We start from the raw sequence: 19734 nt of genomic DNA on the forward strand, positions 1-19734 counted from the left end.
CATGTAAGACACATACTTGGGAATATTACATAGCAGAGCTTCATGACCATACATATGACATTGCAAGAAACATACTACTATAAAAATAACATTCAGTATGTTGTGAGCATTCCAAAAACACCTTACATGACATACTTTGCATTAAACAATACAGCATTACACTAGAAGAGTGAACATGAATGATACACAATCACACCATAAGGGTGTACATGTGGTGCAGTGTGTCACAGCAAGTAGAAGAGAAATCATTCCTTTTTGATTTATCTGGAAGATCTGCTATAACCTGTGTACTAGTTGGAGGATGCATTAAGAGTACTTTATTCTGATCTTCTGCTAATCTATTTTTGTTTGATAGTGAAGGTAAAAACACTAACATTTTCTCATGTTTTGAGCGAAATCCTGAAGCCTCATAACCTCCTTCTTCCCAAAACACTTTCTGCTTGCTTACAATCAAGGCCCATGTCTTTGATGCCCAAGGCCACACGGTGAGGACCCAGTAACTACTCACTTGCAAAAGAAGCTCCAGAAGACTGAAAGAACTGATTACCCTGCTAACAGCTCCTACACCATCACCCAGTGACCAAGACACAGGGTTTGTGAATCCAACATCTTTGTTCTACACTCTGCCACGAAATGGTTCCAGCAAGGATACCACTGCTAAACATCATGCAAGATGTAGTGCAACAACTGGGCACTCAAGCTTGTTATCAGGAGGAAGAACATGAATACTTGTCTAGTAAAAATCAAGAACTTTGATTGAGAAACTGACTCCGCTAAAGGTGAATCAGGAAAACTCCAGATGCACCCAATGAAAGACCAAGTTGGGATTTCCATTATGAAAATCTCCACCCTAAGCAGAACATCAGTAGCGAAATAGTGAGAAACTGTATTTAGTGCAATTGTAAAACATCATCTAAAGATGGGAGGGAGCAAAGGGGAAGGAATCATAGTGAGGTGCCTTAACAAAAAACCTTACACTATTAAGATCTCATTATTTCATTGGTTTTAACACTGGAAATAATCAGGGATAAGACCAGTCACAATCCACACAACAGAAATAATAAATTAACCTCACTGTATTAAAGTTCTGTAATGGGCTTCTGCTGGGAGAGAAGGAAGAATGATGTGGCATTTTTCTACACGAACTGTTCCCTAAAACACTAAAAAGCATTATTTTAGGTTGCACTCTATCCCCAATTGATATTATTTTATGGGAAAACGAACCAAAGGCTGAAGCTACCACTGTCCGAAGCAGTAATGTGCGTAAGAAGAACTTGTAGCAGAGCTTTCTTTTTTCATCCGTTTGTAAAAGCTTGCGCGTGCAGTGACGTGACCCGACCTGTTGTTTTCCTTACGGAGTAAGTAGAGTGAGAGATGACGAGGTTTATTCTAGGAGGGGTACAGATAAAGCCATTAAACATAAATGGTCTGTCTAAACGCTCCAGCTGCGGTGTTAGAAAGGGCGCCACTACGCGCACGCTCTGGGGAGTGGGGAGGACGCAATCCAAGGGGCTGAGCTTCAGGCTGGCTGGCTCTGAGTCTGAGACTGTCACACTAGATAGTCCTCGCTCAGGATCCAGCTCAGAATGCTAAATCCTGCGGGTTATTCGTGTGTCCCCCCCGCTCGCTCAGCCGTCTCCCCGCTCTGCTCCTCCACCCCCTGAATGCCTTCAGACAGCGGCTCCGCTGCCCCCCGGAGAAGCGTGCCCCGTGCTGCCCTTGCCGGGCGGGGCGGCGGGCGTCTCAGTCAGGCAACGGGCCGGGTAAGGGCGGCAGCAGCCGCCTCGCTGAGGCTTCCCTGCGCTGCTGGGCCTGTGTGTGCAGTCGCTGTGCACATGCTCATGTGGACCCCAGCGGGCGTCAGCATCTGTGGCGCCGGGGAGGGCAGACCAGCTCCTGGGGCAGGGCAGAGCAGGGCGACTAGAGCGGACGGTGGATCCCGGGGCCGGGGCCGCAGCTCCTGCCCGGGCCAGCGCGCGGCGGCGCGGCTCGGGTCCGGGAGGAAAGACACTGGCTGGTCAGGCCAGGCCGGGCGGGCGGCGACAGGCTGTGCCCCACTTTGTGTCCAATCAGAGCGTGCAGGGTGCGCGCGGAACAGGGCAGCAATGCGTAAACAAGCCTGGGAAACTCCTCCGCCCCCCGCGCCGCTCCCTCGCACTCCGCTCCACCGGGCTCTCCCCTGGTTGGCTCCTGCAGCCTCCCCCGCCCGCCAGCCAGCTCCGTAGCGCCCTACAGTTACCTACCTGCCTGCCTGCCTGCCTCCCGCCCGCGCTCCCCCTCCCCCCACGCTCCCTGCCTGCGCTCAGGGCCTCTTGAGGGAAGGTAAGGGACCCGCCTGCCCGCGCGCCCGAGCGGGGCGCTGGGGAACATGTCGTGGGGTGCAAGGGCGGGGGGGCGGTCAGGTGTCGTAACAAGTTGCTTAACGTGACATTGCTGTTGAATCATGTTGCAGGGACGAGCAGCAGCAAGGTAGGCAGCTGGCAGCGGCGAGATGACATGGGCTCCAAGGGACTGGAGCAGAGAGCCAAAGCGTAACTTTCTCCTTTATTTCCCTTTAATTAGAGAGCCTGCTCCAGTGCGGGCAGAGGCTGAACGAGCTGAGATTTCTGGCTGGAGCGGGGGTGGGGAAGAGAGACCATGAAATGTGTTTGGAAGAAGCTGCTGCAGTTTGTGATGCTTGTAGCTTCCTGATGGGGACTGGCAGCAGCAGCAGCAGCGGCACATTCACTGTTGGGTAACAAGATTTGCATTTGGCTGCTGCGTGTGCTGCTTCCACCCAGGATTTTTCTAGCAAAGCGCCTGGGCGGCTAGTTAGAAATAGGTTCTGGTCCAGAGCATCTGTGCCTAGGCTAATTATCTCCAGTTAATGCTCCATGGCAGCGTGGTTGGCTTCCGTTTTGATTAGCTTGTATTACATAAGGAGAAGAGAAAGGAGTCTTCTGTGGTATAGGGAGCTGCTCCTGTGCATTTCTCTCCCCAGGTAGTTGGGGATAGAGGGACTAGTTATGCCCAAAGGATGTAACCAGTGTAGAACTGGCAGACACACTTGTCTGAGCCCCCATGCAAAACTGATGAGCTCTTTTTACACATGCGTTGAGTGTGTTTTCCAAAGGTTGAGGTGGAAATGAAAAATAGCCCTTTGTATTTCCTCATTGCACATTTCCTTCCGCTTACTCTGCATATTTCTCACTCTAAAAAAAAAATTTGAGCAAAAAAAAGTTTAAGAACTTTGTTTTTTGCTTCATTAATGAGCATATTAGTATGTTAGTATGATCTGGAGATGACTGAATGAATCATCAGCTCTATGGAATAAAGGCTGGTGAATCATCTCTCTCACATGTACATGAACACACACACACACACACACACACACACTACATTGTTGTTGACAGTGAAAGATCAGTTCAGTTTCTGAAACAGTGGGAAGTGGTGGTGGGAGGGATAGGATGCACTTTGCACAACCTGCCCAGGTTTCCTGAGGCTAGTTCATGAGCTGTGAAAGTCTTGCAACACTCAACTGTTATTTTCCTGGCACAGTCAGAAGAGATCTGGTTGAATGGTAATCTGTGCTTTTATGAACTAACCAACCCTTTGACTGCCTTACTGTCTGACAATAATGATATTAAGGTTGCCAATATCTCATCATTGGTATGTGGGTACAGGCCAGGAAGCAGTATGCTATTTTAAATCAGATTTGAACAGGAAAAATATTTAATTGTATAGTTATATGTCTGTAAAACCTAAGCCAAGGACATTCTTTGTCAAATACAAGGGTTTGTTAAAGGATTTTGATTGTAGGTCGATTATTTTGGACTAGAATCTCAAAATAAAAGTGTGTTCCAAGCATTCTGTATTTTGGGGGAAAGCTGAGCCAGTTTGTTCAATAAATGTGCTACAGTTGCACCTTACACAACAAACTACAGTCTGATCCTGCTCCCTTTGAAGTTGATGGCCATTGACTACACTGAGACTATCTACAGCTTCTTTCTGGAATCCCATTTGCATACCTTCCACTTTTCATTGACTTACTTCTGTCTCCTGTCTTTTTGTATGGAAGCAGTGACACAAAATTTACAAAAACAATTCCTCTCCTTCCCCGTGGTGCCAACCTGCATTCAAGAAGGAAGCAGCCAAGTATAGCAGGGGAAAGTGTGGTGCACATGCAGGCACCTGCAATCCAAAAACATAGTATTTATGGCAAGATTGTGTGTGTGTGTGTGTCCATTTGACAGTCTCCATTTAAACCCCCACTTTACTTTCTCTCCTAGTGGTCATACATCCTTTTATCTCTAGTGGGCTGAGCTCCATACCTGCAGTTCTTCTCCAGAAGAGGGCAGGAAAGCAAAAATGTTCATTGGCAGGCTTGCTATTAGTGTTTCATACATTACTGTTAAGGAGAGGGGGCATGATACCTTCTTTGTTCATACTGAGGTGAACATATTGGCACTTCATAAGTAACAATTTGATAGCAACAGATAGTGTAGCTGTTGGATGCAAAAAAACTAGATTAATTCAGTGTTCATTTTGATCATTTTAACATCCAAAAATCAATAAGCTCAGAAGTTAACAAAAGTTAGTCTGAATAGCAATGCTAGCTAGCTCAGCAATATGGGAAATACTATACAATAGGAGGTACTTTAAAATGAATAAAATAATAATCAGAAATAGGTGTGCAATATGGCCAAGTTAACACAAAATTAGTATGGTATGTTTAAATTACCAACATTAACACTGCATTAATGTTTTTTACATTTAATTTTCTTTTAAATATCAGCAAACAAAGTCAAAGAAAACTCATATGCTATTTATGTACTATTTGGCACAAAAGTGAAACTGAACTTAAGTAAGAAAACTAGCAGTGTAAATAGACTCTCTGCTCTGCTTTCTTCTTCTATGCTCTGTGTGCTTCATGGGCTTCAAAGTAAAAGTGGGAGATTGTAAATTTCATTTTGCAGCCTGTAAAATACACAGAATAAAGTGAGGTGGAATGGCTGGGTGGGTTTAAGGTAGATAGAGCACAGCACCCACTTTAGGATTGTTAGGCAGATTGCTATATTTTACATAGCAGAACCCAAAGAACGATGGGGGTAAAGGGATGTGAGAAAGCAGATAAAGGGGAGGTGTCAGATGAACTTTGAATCTTGTTGCTTTTGTTGACTTATATCAGGGATAGATCAGCGTAGTTTTCAGTAGGGTCCACATAGTGATATACCAAACCTTAAACTAACCCTCCCCCCCCCTTTTTTTTTTAAAGAAATGTTGAGGATAATGTCTGAAGTATTAAATGAGGTAAGTATTATCTTGCTTATGAGGTATGTTATCACCTGCTTTGCAGACTCTATGCCATTAATGATTGATACTAGCAGCACCTTTATATAAATCTCTTCCAGCTAACTAAAACTGGAAATGAATAGTTAGCCTCCCAATTGAAAAAAATGAGACACTTTCCTCACCCCAGTTCCTGCTTTAGAGACCCTTGCTCGACACATGCAGTGATCCAAAGCAAAGTTCAGACTACTGAGATAGAAAGCAACACTACTGGAGGCAAAACTGGGGAAATGAAATACTCCCTTTAACATCTATATAAAAATTCTCCACAGAACACACTAGCCCGTGGATCATTTGTCCACAATTTCCTTAAATGACGATACTTGTTGCCAATTCCTACATATTGTGCAAAGTAATAATTATATCTAAAATAGGTTTAATTTCTTTTGCTAATCACAAATATAAATCCAAATATCATAGAACATAGGCCTAGAAAAGACCACTGTATAAGAGAATCTACCATTGTCCATTCACTCCATCATTCCTGTTAATGTCTTATCTAACCTGTTCCTGAATCTTTGTGCTATTGTTGGCTTGACCATTTCCATCGATAGTCTGGTCCTCTATTGTATTCTTTTCTTAATTATTTTTTCAATGACTGTAATGGTCATGAAAAGTGCCAGCTTGACATTGATACTGAAGTACATTATCAACAGAAGAAGTTTAGCACAGGCAGCAGCTTCAATCATGTGGCAAGACAACTTTTAAGTGTACATATGGGGTGGAGTGGTGTTCCAATCTCTTGTCCTCCTGCTGTCCTCTCTATGAAAACTGGCTATAAAGGTACCTGTTGTGATGGTTTTGTGATATGAAGGGTATATATTATCTATCACCAGTCAAGTAGAGACTAAACTGTTGCTGCCATCACCTCTTACTACATGTAAAACACTGCACAGCCCTCATCTGGTAACCATTTATAGTCACTACTGACCCATGTTCACATTTGATCTGGTAATCTAAAGGTGAAATGCTCATTTCCCATTACTAATTGCCAAATCCACCCAGTCCCCAAGAACTTTCCTAATATCTACCCAAACCCTTTTTTTCATTAGGGTTAGGACATTACCTCTTATATTGTAATCTTCTGTGACTAAATACTTTTCTTCCTTTATGTCATTACCTTAAATGTATTTGTAACTTGGAGTGCTTTTGCTGTGTTGATATGTGAACTACAAACGCAACCAAACTGCATTATTTTAAACACATGATGACAATAGGAGAGAGGAAAAAAATGTTAGCCCCTGAGCCCTTGAATGAGGTTTGCAGATCCATGGTTGTACTGTAACTTTACTCTGCTTGGTGTCAAGTGAAAGATTTTTTTTAATGAGCTTCCTTGGTCTTAGTGTAGAGCTACAAAAGCTATACAATTTTTTTTAACTGAATGGAGCTCTTAGCAAGTTCATAACACTTAGTTTTAAAATGTTTAATTGAATTTGAACTAACTAACCTCTTAAATTTCTTCAGTGCTATCATTCTGGAATGGAGACATAGGCGTGCGCAGCACATTTCATTAGGGTGTGCACCCAGGATCTTTATCAGGTGTGTCAAACTCAATTCCACCACATCTGAATTTCCCGCAGCGTCCTAGTCTCCACCGAGAAACCTTGTGATGAACAGGATTTCGGCGGCAGATTTTGGCGTGCTCTCATCCCCCGCAACATCACGCAGCTATTTCTGCCAAGAAATCACACGCGCCGGCTGCTCTTTTGGCGGCAGCTCTACCAGCCAACATCAAAAAGGTTCCCGGGCCAGATATCGGAGGTTTCACTCCCCTGCATTAGGGTGTGCCTGGGTGCACGCCCATGAATGGAGGCTTTCATTCTCTCCAACAAATAGATAGTGGCACATTTGTACTGACTGACATGTCACCCTATGCCTCTTTACTGATGCCAGTGGACTTTACAAAGTATAATTCACTGTAGAATTTTGCTCTTCAAATGTCCTTAATTTTCTGTCCTTCACCCATTCAGCCAGTCTGACCTCTCCTGCACCCAGTTGTGTGCTGTGCCGTGTACTGTAAGAAGTAATGGAAGACATATTGAACTGCACTTGCAAGCAGTTTTCTTAGTTATTTGTTCAGCAATTTGTTTTTCATGGAGAACTTTTCAAGGAAGAATCTTAAGGACAGAAAGGAATGGAAATGTCCCTTTTTCGAAACACTATATTGTGACCTTTTTGCCTTAAGTACAATGATAATCTTATTTGCCCAAAAGAGACTAGTGAGAAGACTCAAAGAGAAAAGGCATTCCTTCTCAGAGGGGATTAAAAATTGTACATGGAAGTTACTGGGAGCTGTTCAGCTCTCAAAGATTATTGAATTCTCAATAGTAAAGATGTTATTTCCTAATTCACTTATACTCCATGGTCCACAGCAGCAATCCGTTCACCCATATGTTTTTCTTTTAAATTTTTGGCCACCTATAGGGCATTTTTTAACAAATTTCAGTTTGGCGTTTAGGTGCTGCTGCAATATCAATGTTTAAAAATGATTCTATAATTTTAGAATTTTGTCCAAGTCTTCACAAAACAAAACAAAACAAAAACACGACACTTTACTGCAGGGATAACAGAGTGTTCTCCCCAAGCACCAGAGCATTATACAAGACAAATAGCATTAAACACATAGTCAATAACAAGAATGAAAAAGGAAAACAAGTAAGCCTAAATTTTGCCCTTGGTGATTCTTGTGAAACTCCAACAACTACAAGGGCAAGTGCACAAGAGTCACTGAGGACAAAATTAAACCCTAAGAAAATTAAAATGTGAGTTTTTGTTTTTTAAACCAAAATGTGTTTCTATGCACAAAATATCCTGTGCTGCTACTCAGACTGGAAATTGGTTCATCTATAGACTTAGTTTCTAGTGGAGAAAGCCAACACTTTAGCAAATTGCATGTCTACAGTCACTGCATTGCCATTTTTTAACTCCATTACTTTGGGAAGTGATTTGGGATATGTTGACGATGAAAAAGAGCTATAGTACTGTGATTACTATATCGTAAAGAGGCAAATTATCTTCATATTATATTTATAAGGATGATTTTTTTTATTGGTACCATTCTGGTGGATAGGAAATATGTGAATTTACAAAATAGTGATACATATTACATTTTTATATCTTTAAATAATTGCTATCCTTGGGTCAGTTTTTAGGACTAGAAAGTCACTAGATAGGAGCAGAGGGAGACAGAGGCATGGGACACACAGGCACAATGATCTATAACCACTAGAACACATGCTTCTCCAGAACCTCAAATTGACCTCAGGATTCCTGAGTGTTTATATTCCTCAGCTATCATCAAATAGCTGTAAACCCAATGGCAAAGTTTGTAACTGTACCCCCTTCTGTGCCCCCCGCCTCAGTGCAATTGTGAACTGTTATTCTCTACCAGTTACCCCATAATATCATGTCCTAGAGGTCTGTGTTGTGGATTTAAAGCTCCTTCCCCTGATGATAACCAAGCTGAGGGGGTCAGTATGATTCCATGTGATAAGAAGCTGATAATACAGCAATTCTTAAAAAAATAAAATAAAAAAAAATTAGGAAATGATACAAATTAAATAATAAGTTAAAAAAACATTAAGGTTGTAAAGTGAAGCACTCCAAATTTCAGAGTTAAGGTTGCCTATGAAACCTTAATTCAGCCTTTTTGTGCGTATGCATTATGATATAGCCATTAATTACATGATTCCATGATATTTTTTCCACAGGACCCCTGCCTTGTTCAGGGTGCACAGGATGGATGAACTGTATCATGGCAGTGAATCAGCATTGTGTAGTGAAGGAAATTTGTCTGTAGGATGCCTTCCTTTCCCCGCCTTGTTTGTTGAAGAAGCTAGAATATGGGTAGTTACTGAGGTAGGGGATTACAGGAAGACAGAGGATGGTCTCCTGGTTAAGGTAGTTGAATGACACCCTGGAGGACTGAATTCTGTTCCTGCATCTGCCACAGAATTACTAAGGGATGGTGGGCAAGTCACGTAAAGCAAAATGTTGAGTTGGCCACCAACTGCATATTCCTATTTCCTGGGTGCCCAACGTGAGACACTTGTAGCCAGGTTTGTAAAAGTAATGAGCACTCACATATCTGTGGAGTAGCTCCAGTCAGGCCAGTGAGGCCGCGTGAGGAGAGGCAAATTCCGGTGCCTACCCGAGTCTTGCAATTTGGGGAGGCTCTGTGCCCTTCCCCAAACTACGCCCATGCTCACAGATGCCACTTAAGCCCAATGGAGTTGTGCTTTGAACATAAAAAGTGCTATAAAGTGCCAACTACCCTAAAAAAATTGGACCCTGGGTGACTCAAGTAGATATTCAAAACTGGAGGACATGACAATTTTACATTTAAACTGTCTATGCCTCAGTTCCCCTAGCTGTAAAATGGGGATAATAATATCACCTAATCTCACAGCATGTTCTGAAGATGAATTCATGAATGTTTGAAGCCCTGAGATGTTATAGCAATCAGCACCATAAAATGGTCATGAGAAAGTTAATATTTGTATTCAGTGCATGGTTTGGATTGTGTGTTGTAAGTAAGGCCTGAGGCCACAGATTGAATGATGAGCCCAAAAATATTGAATAACCAACCATTAACTGAATGGGTAGGTGCCATGGAGAAAAAATATTATATGGTGATGTCATTAAAGGCTGTATCATGCGTACATACAAAGGGGATTGAATTCTTTTAACTGTTTTTGCTTGTAATTTTTATTTATATTACAATAGTGTTAGAGGCTCCAACCTGAGCTTGGTGCTTTACAAATATATAGGAAGAGAGGCAGTCCTTGTCCCAAAGACCTTTCAGTCTAAATAAATGAATGTGATAGACAAAATGGCATTAGGAGAGGCAACAGTAATACCATCATATTTTTCATAGATTAACTGGGTGTGTAATTTGTAGGTACCAAAGTTCTCCACCTTTCTAGCCGTTATCAGCCATCTGTGTTCCATAAACGTCACAGCAGAAGCATATGGTACTTGAGGGAGGACATAGCAGTGGTTTTATGAATTTGTTTGTGGAGGGTGTTCATGCATGAGGGGCAAGAAGATACTTGTGGGAGAGTGGGATAATAGAAACAAATCCAAGATACTTCAGATTAAAAATTTTAGAAACGCTTTTTAAAAATATCTCAACAAGCAAGATTGCTCAGCTCACTAGAGTGAGTAAGGCCCACCCTATTCATCCAAACATTACTTAAAATATGGAATTGGGTCTTTAATACTGATGCCTGTGCTTTTCTACCAATACAAAGACATTTCTTAGGTATCACTGAGTAACGTATTAATAGGCACTGTTTCCTGAGTGTCTTGCTGTGGGAGGACTTTGTAGTTCAGAGACGATCACACCTCTTTTGTGTCGTGTCTTCTGCAATTATTGGTTCTATCCTTGGGTTAGTGAGAGGACAAACTGTTAGAGATAATGGTGGTGACAGTTTAGCCCAATAATCAGAGGTGTCACATGGCCCCACTGCTGCTATTGTGTTTTTGCTGCTGCTGCTAGATTGGAGAAACTTTTCCCTCCAACCATGCTTATGTGTGCAGTGGGGCTTATGTGAAGTATTGGCTGGAAGCCCTGATGCTCCTGCTTTGCCACTCACTTTGCCACCACTGCAGTTATGCTCCCTAGGAACTCCACCAAGTATGCACACATTGATCCCTGGGTCTATACCAGATATGGAGGCGAACTTGTTCCAAATGCCTGAACAATGAATGGGACCCTATCTTCTGGATGGATAGCCACCATTCTTGTTTTATGGGGTACTGAACTTCACTCAGTTAATTAAGAATGGGAGTAAATAGACTGTAGAGAATTATATTGTGATGAGTAAGCAGCTTATGAATCCATTAATTTGGTATTTCTTTTTATAGAGTTATTTTCAAGCTTTTATATGCAAGGTTTTAGTTTTCATTAATCATTTGTCCTTTTCTTTTGCATGTTTACAAAGATGAAGAACTGGTGAAAACTCCAGCTAGAAGATAAATTAAGAATCAGAAGGAACTTGAGTATATCACAAAGAAAACAAGGGAGTATCGCGGAGCAGAATCTAGAATACAAGTGCTGGTATGAAACTACAAATATTTTTGTTGGACTTTAGGACAGTGTCTACTCTGGAAAAGAAACCTGACCTAATATAGAACGCAATTTGTAAAACTCTTCTGCTGGGTCTACATTGGCCAGGCAAAGAGTGTTGAAACCATTCTTACTGGAAGGATGATATTTAAATATGATTCTAATTAATACAGTATCACCTCTACTGCACATGGGGCCTGTTTCTCTTCAAGTTTGAAGATACAGGTTATATAGGGTCTTGATTCCTCATATATAGTAATGACAGGCCAGTACCTTCTGGCACTAGGTTTTGAAATAACATTGTTAGAAATATTGACTATTTTTTCAGTAGTTACAGGAAAAGTTATGCAAATATTATGAGACATATTGCCTTTCAAATATCAAAACATATTGCAGTATGTACCCTCCACAATACTGATCTGTTAAAAAATTGCTATAAATAAAATAAATATTGTTATTATTAAATGATAATAAACAGAAGGCATTTTAAAATTATTGCATCTGTTCTTAAGTGAAGATTTAAGCAACTAAGTAGAAAGCTAAAAAGCAATATGCATAATCAAATAGGATTATTTAGGATCTGTTGAATTTTAAGTATTGTTTAAAATTATACAAGGGAATAGGGATGGGAATATATAATATCTCTTAACCCCTCCCCCCTACATGTAAAGCCAAAAGGTAGTTAAAAAAGGTAGTTGATTCACTTATGACCGAAGATATTGACATACTGTGTTAATTTAGATGATCCTATCTCAGTTTCACCTACAGGAGTCCCTGGGCCAATTCCTGGTCCATGGTCCCACTAAAATCACTGACAAAATTCCTACTGAATTAAGGCACCAAAGTTTACCTTGTTATAGCAAGGTTGTGAAAAGAAAATACGTAGATTTACATGCTCTACACCTGTGAACCTGAAATCAATCTGAAAAGGGGGCATTACCAATTAAATCAGATTTTGTCATAAGCATGTAAGACATACCAAGGAAAGTTTAGACTCAAAGGGATTTAGTAATGCTATAATTAGAAAAACAACATTTTCATTTTTGTAACTAGCAGTTGTTTCCATAACTTGACCCTTTAAAGTCTCACACTAATACTTAATATACTTTTACATTTCAAGTTGTCTGCCTTGAGTCAGTCACCCCCTTTGGAAACTGCTTGATTATATTTCAGCACTGTTTGGAGGTTGAGGATGTTAGATCTAGATTGGAGACAAAGCTTCCTTTGATGGTTTCAGATGTCCACTTTCTTTTCTTTTTTAAATTTTTCTAATAAAAAGTCTTGGTAGTGTAACATTGCATGGCCTCCTTACATACTGCAGATTATCTAGGTCCATTCACCTATGCACTTAAATAAGAACACTTATGTAGTGTCTACTGATCCAAACTTGAGTTATGCTCTTACTGTTAGATTCCAAGCAGAATCCTAGCTGCAGCACTTTGTACCATCTGGAGTCTGTTAATGGCATGCAGGGCAAAACAACATAAAAGAGCTCTGCAACAATAGTCTAAACAAGATGACATAAAGGTTTGAATAAAGATCTATACGTCAGGAGAAATGAGGTGGCGATGTAACCTTGCAATATTCCTAAAGCAATATAATGGCGATTTCCATACAACAGACTTTCATTCAAATGTTAGACTAGACTCCAGCTGAATTGCTAAATTGCAAATTCTGGGAAAAAGCATTATGAAAGGAGATGGAGAGAAAAGGCAGAATTAAGAGGTGAGTGATTTTAGCTGGTGTTTATATTCCACAGACACTGTTTTCTCGTATTAAGTTTTAAGAAATTTCTAAATATGCCTTGACACTTTTTAGGCATTCACAACATCGATAGCTGAAAGAGTATGGCGACAATTTTAAGATTAATTGTTGTGTTCTTCTTCGAATGCTTGCTCATGTCCATTCCACTATAGGTGTGAGCACGCCTCCGTGCACGGCTACCGGAACTTTTTTCTCCTTAACAGACCCCATAGGGCCGGCTCCAGCGTCCCCTGGAGTTCTGCGCACATGCTGCGGAATATGAGGCGCTCCCGGCCCTACGCCCCCTCAGTTCCTTCTTTCCGCCCGTGATGGTTACTGGAAATGCCTGCGCTTGCGTTGCAAGAGCTTAATTCCCCGTGTTTTGAACTCTAAACAATTATTTTTTGGTGTTTAGTTAGTTAGTTAGCTTAATAACTGTTGTAGTGGTAGTTAAAGACTTTGAGATAGTCTAGCTGAGACTTTACCGGGAGCAGGTATGCTCTGGTGTCATGACTTCAAGCTGTGCGCTTCCAGCGGGAAGGCTGTCCCACTAAGTGACCCCCACTGCCTGGAGTGTGGTGGGGAAGCCCTTCGTAAGGAGAAGAACTGATCAATAAGGCTTTCAGACCTCCAGAAAATCCACCTGAAAGCCTGGCTCATGGAGCCCCCGAGCCGGTTACAAGCCAACCCACTCTGCTGCGGTGCCCAGTGTGCCATCGGTGCAGAGGGCACTGTCGGCACCGACCCGATTTGGCACCGCAAATAGACAGAATCAGCACTCATAGCGTGGATACTCCCCTGCACCGTCGAAGCAGGCAGAGTGGAGCACCGATCCGTACGAAGGTTGGATCATGGAGACCCGCTGCCTAAGCCAGCGTCTCCAGCCAGGGAGCCTCTCTTGACTCAGGGTAGTGTGGGGAGCCCCTCAGCACCTACCGGCACCGTCGACTTCGGTGGCCGTCGGGCAGCAAAAGCCTTGTTGGCCTTGCATATGCCACCACCGCTCATACCTCCACGAGAGAGAAGGGGCTGGCGTTACGGGGAAAGCCTGCGTTGGGACCTCCTGAATGGCTCAGGAGATCCCTGGTATGGGGAAGAAGATCTCCTGCAGACCGGTTTCCTAGGGTAGAGCAGGAATGCTCCCCTAGAAGTTATCCCAGGTTGCGGTTGCCGGACTGACCTGCATCGAGGCAGAGAGCGAAGTTGCCCGCCTGACACCAGTCTCAACCCCCCAGCACCGGGTGAGATCCATCCCACTACTCTGGTAACGAAGAGTTCGCCCACAAGGACATGGTGCTGATCCTGGTCACCGGAGACAGTCTCGGTACCGAGGAATTCGCCGGGTGAGCCAAACCTGCTTGCCAGAGACAGACTCGGCACCGAGGAGTTCGCCCCCCTGCACCGAGGCAGCGCTGAAACCGGATGCCAGAGACGAACTCGGCACTGAGGAGATTGCCCCCTGCACCGAGGCAAACCTGGACGCCGGAGAGACTCAGCACCGAGGAGTTCGCCCCTCGCCCCGGCACTGAGGCAGACCCAGATGTGGGAGACAGCCTCGGCACTGAGGATTCGCCCCCACACCGAGGCTGTGCCAAACTCGGTGGCCGGAGACAGACTCAGCACTGAGGAGTTCTCCCTGCACTGAGGCCAGACAGAGCCTGGCTGCCGGAGTTTGACTCAGCGCCGAGATGCATGCACAGCGCAAAAGTCCTTGGTACTGGGATGACGCTCGGGTCAGTCCAGCTCGCCGGAGAGTAGTCCATATGCCTGCTCCAGCTGCAGCACCCACGACGAACATGGTAGTCAAGATCGTCAACGTAGAGGGGACGCTCTCTGGAGCGACGGTACTGCACAGGGAGAACCTTTGGGGCAGCCCCAGCCGTGGTCTTTTGACGGTGTCTCGGTGTCCCTTTGGGGGTGTAGTACCTGGGGGAACCAAACCAATGAAAGATGCCAGAGCTCCAGGCGGATGGCCTCAGAGGCAATGGTCACCCCAATGGCTGTATGGAGGCCTAAGGGGTTTCCCAGGGGTGGGGGGGAGAAACTGTCCATCAACCCCTCGGGGATGCAGTCGGTGCCTCAGGTACAGGGAAAGGGCCACCATTCGCCCTTGGACGACAACTCGGCCCCACGGGCAGGGACTCCTGTGGGGACCGCCTGTCGGCGGGAAGAGGTTCTGCGGCCTGCAGAGCCCTTCCTCCTCCCTTCCCCCCTTCCCCCCCCCACCAGATGAAGCATACTTCTGAGCCCTGGTTGATTCTAGGGCACACTGGGAACTGCTCGAGAGATGACCTCCATCTTGGGGCTGGAGGCGAAGGGGCAAAAGGGGCGTCAGACAATCTTTAATGTGCTACTGGTGGGCTCCACAGTGTGGTAGCCCTCCTGATCTACAAAGGGGCGCTCAACATAGTGAGGGTCTTGTGGCAAGCCCCCTCCTCCGTAGCCCGATGCCTACATGAGCCAAGAAGAGTATTACACCTCAGCCAAAGGGTTTGAATACTGTTCACCACCCCGCCCCAAGTCCCTGGTGGTGGTTGCCGCCAACCACAGGGGTAGGCAGGGCAGCCGGGCTCTCTTCCAGGTTCAGTTGAGACTGCACCAGACCTCCCTGCCCAAGGTGGTTTCCCAGTTTCATTGTGACCAACATCTATTCTCCCTATTTTTCCCCCGAACCACACTACTCAGAGGAGAAGAGAAGGCGGCACTTGTTAAAACCGTGAGAGTGGCCCTGGCTTCCACATGAGATATACGAGCCGTTCTGGAGAGCGATTCAGCTCTTTGTCGCAACCGTTGACCAAATGAAAGGTTCACTGGTCTCTGCCTGGCGCATTTTCCTTGTGAATAACTTCCTGCACTGCGTTCGGCTACGAGCAGGTGAAAGTGCCACTTCCGGACGCCCCCACAGCTCACTCAACAGAGCTCAAGCTCCATCTACAGCCTTCCTAGCGGAAGTGCCAAGGCAGGCCATCTGCAGAGTAGCTGCCAGGCAGGCGGTACATACCTTCACGTCCTACCATACCTCTGTCCAATGGGCACGGGAAGATGCGGGCTTCAGCAGAGCTGGGTTGCAGGCAGCTCACCGCTAACTCAGGCCCACCTCCAAGGTAGTGCTTGTTAGTCACCTATAGTGGAATGGACATGAACAAGCACTAGAAGAAGAAAACAAGGTTACTTACCAGTAACTGATGTTCTTCGAGATGTGTTGCTTATATCCGTTCCACAACCCATGCCCCGTCCCCGCCGCCGGAGTTGGCGGAAAGAAGGGACTTGAGAGGACGTAGAGCCGGCAGCACCTCATATACCACGGCATGTGCACAGGGCTCCAGGGGGCGCCGGCACCGGAGCCAGCCCTACAGCATCTGCTAAGGGGAAAAATGTTCCAGTAGCCGTGCACAGAGGCGTGCACACACCTATAGTGGAATGGACATGAGCAACACATCTCGAAGAACATCAGTTACTGGTAAGTAACCTTGTTTTCCCAGTATATAAATTAAATTAAATACCATGATGATAGAGCAGTTCACCTAGGAGTAATATGTACATCAAGGGACCTGGAATAGTATAGTGGAACTTTTGTGATAATATATATAATAGAAGAGCAGACATCATTATGAGATGAAAACTGATAGTTAAGATTAAATAGGAGCCTAATCTACTATAGCATGGTGATCTAAAGAGAGTTAGATATGCTAGATGCACTATCATTATAGTCAAAGCCTCAAATGTCACTCTTATTTCAGCAGCTGCTCAAAATGTTTAAAAGACAGTATGGTCAGCCCCTGATTGTGGGGACAGGAATTTAAATTGCTCAGCAATAATCCCTGTGACCTTTTTGGGAGTAGCAAGGATAGGCCCAGAAACTATATGGCACCGCATATGTTCAAAGGGACAGAATAAAGACTCTGCGTTCAGCCTTACTGAGTGCTTAATTATGTGCAACCTTGACACACAGTATTTTGCATTAATTTACCTATAATTCTGTAGACTCCTGATTATGTTAATCCAAGAAAAGTGAAGCACAAATACCTGTGTATAGAAAAAGCTGTGTTGTGCTGTTGGACAATAGAGCCCAAAGTTTCAAGACTGGTATATCTACTGTGGGCTATCCAATTTTTTTTTTAAAAAAGACTTATCAAAACAAAACAGTTACCTTAAATATGTGTGTGTTTAGTTTTAAATGATCTTTCCTCTTTATGAGTTGAACAAATAATATCCAATGAGTTGGAAGCAAAAGATTGTCCGTATCTGAATCAGTAGCTACTTTGTTCATATAAGCTATTAGTTTCAATATGACTTTCAGATTACTAAATAGGTAGGTTTTTTTGTGTGTGTGTGTTTTGTTGTTGTTGCATATGATACTTATCTGACACTTTGGCTGGACGTAAAATTGTTGCTTCCAATTTGTACTGTATATTGTGATTAGGAGATTAAATCTGTCCCAAATGATTTTTCATTCTATAAAACGCATGTAAAAAAGGAATGGTGTTTTACAATATTTGTTGAATCAATTAATAATATTTGACAAAAATAAGGCAAGTATGTTAGAAAACATTTTAAAAAGAAAACCTCAAAGAATTCTTCTGGAAAGTTAGTTTTAAATATTTTTTTTTAAAGAATGTCATGCTTCAGTGAATTCCTAGCATGTATTTGAATTTAAAGTGCCAGATCCAAGATCTAGGAAAAATAAATGTCTTGTGGGAGTGTATGACAGTTTTCTAAAGGTGGTGCAAATATGTACTCTCAGTATAATTGAAATTATCAGGTGTGTCTGAGTTCTTGGAAGGTAGTTTCTGAAAGGAAATAAAGTCCCCTCCTTTTCTTTTTTTAGCAGCCTCGGAATTTTAATGTTTCATGATCACATTTTATTCTACAGTAAATCATTGGGCCTGATTCTCATTAATCATATTTTAAGCCACCTTTGCACTCCCTGCATTCTAGGGCTGTGCAGGAAACTGCCTGGCCCCTAATGCAGAGCAGCCTCAGGGCTTCTATAAATGATGCTCTGCTTCCCATGACCATCAATGGCTACCAGACAGAGAGTAGCTATCCTGCAATGTTCCACAGCCACATCTTCAACACATCCTGATCCATCCCTGAATTGGATGTAGAGCCTTTACATTAGCTTTACATCAGCTAAGAAGGCACTCTGCACAAGGGATAGTGTCAGGGGACCATGGATTGTTTTGGTTATAGGGTATTTTTGTTGGGGGAGGTTGTTCTTTGGGAGGCAGGTTTTGTTTTATTATTATTGTTTTAATATACATGTTGCTTATATTAGAGAAGGCAATGTATAATATAAGTGAAGAAATTCTACAGAAATTCTTAGCTATTTTAATCTAATCAGTTGCATTATTGAGAAGTGTCTGATATGTCTGTTGGAGTTTTTAAGAGAATACAGTGCATCAGCTTTAAAAAAAAAAAAAAAAAAAAAAATTAAATTGCAAAAAAACCAAAATATCCGCTGTGGAAGGGGGATAAGACGATAACAGCCACTTGTGGACATTCTCTTAATGCTTTCTAATAATGACTCATGCTGTGGGGATATATGGGTTAGAAATACCCAAGTTGGAGAAATATTCTCAACAGATAAAGTATTGGATGTGCATCGTGATTTAGTATTAGAGGTTTATGCCCATTCAAGAATGTTGACATATCTTGTGATTAAGAGGGTATGATGATGTTGTAACTTGATAGTGGATACTTTTTTCTAATATCCATTTACAAACTGAAATGATCTATTACTAACAACCACCATAGTTATAGAGAAGATGATGAAGCCTGTGATGGGGTGGTGTTTGGAGGTGGAATTGCCTAGTGATTAGGGGGCTAGGCCTCTGACCGCCGCATGTCTACTCTTTCCCTTAGACCACCTTCACACCTGGTGTTTGTCTTTTATTGGGGGTTGACTCAACCCTCCAGTCAAGTTACCACTCAGTCTTCTCTCACTACAGTGTGACAGAGTTTCAAGAGAGATGTCCCTCCCTCCAAGTGTCCAATCCCAGCCAGGGATGGCAGAAGTTATTAATCATTTCCATCCTTCCCTCCAGGGATGAGTCTAGAAGGTGAGGGTTTTTGTGCCCTTCTCAGTGAGGTAGGAGGTTGGCAGTGGAGTCCAGGCCTTCCCACTCCACCAAGCTCCAGCCCAGGGCCCATGAGGGTTATCAAATCTCCAGCACCCAGGAGTGCCTTAAGGCTGTGTCCTTGGGCCACTTTCTATCACCCACTTCAAGTGCTTCTGGTCTGTCACAAAGTCATAAGAGAAAAGGTACCAATTATACCTGCAGCCCTTCTGGGTTCAGTAGGCAGGCTCTTCCTCCACCAGGGACGATTTCTGCAGCATCCTTTTTCAGGAGTTCCCAAAGCAGGTCCTTTTTCCTGCCTGCTTTCTCAGGCCATTTCTGAGCTGTCTGGCTTCCTTTTAAGCTCCACCTTCAACTGGTGCATGCTCTGCAGGAACAACTGGCCAGACCTGCTCCTTATCCCCTTCAGTTCTCGTGCAGGATTTATACACAAGGTCCCAGGGCAGAGTGAATAAGTAATTTTCTTGATCTCTAATTTTCTGTTACCCATCAATAGAAAAGAATGAAAGTTTA

General features: G+C 43.4%; 1 protein-coding gene across 5 annotated transcripts in view; it reads left to right on the forward strand.

Annotated features, from left to right (window-relative positions):
• Window positions 1-1503: 1503 nt before the first annotated feature.
• Window positions 1504-19734, forward strand: part of PCGF5 (polycomb group ring finger 5) — a 103121-nt gene continuing 84890 nt past the window's right edge. Inside the window, exons 1-4 of one of the 5 annotated variants that reach the window (XM_067552826.1) lie at window positions 1504-2322; window positions 2453-2531; window positions 5255-5289; window positions 11274-11389. The gene's annotated coding sequence lies outside the window, so the exon portion shown is untranslated. Of the gene's footprint in view, window positions 2323-2452; window positions 2532-5254; window positions 5290-6672; window positions 6868-9541; window positions 11390-19734 lie in introns of those variants that run through there. The other 4 variants (XM_067552824.1, XM_067552828.1, XM_067552827.1 and 1 more) reach the window with 4 other exon arrangements.

The sequence above is a fragment of the Emydura macquarii genome, unplaced genomic scaffold (assembly GCF_026122565.2).
Source record: "Emydura macquarii macquarii isolate MOO-44397 ecotype Brisbane River unplaced genomic scaffold, CSIRO-AGI_Emac_v2 contig_1390, whole genome shotgun sequence".
Classification (NCBI taxonomy): Eukaryota; Metazoa; Chordata; order Testudines; family Chelidae; genus Emydura; species Emydura macquarii.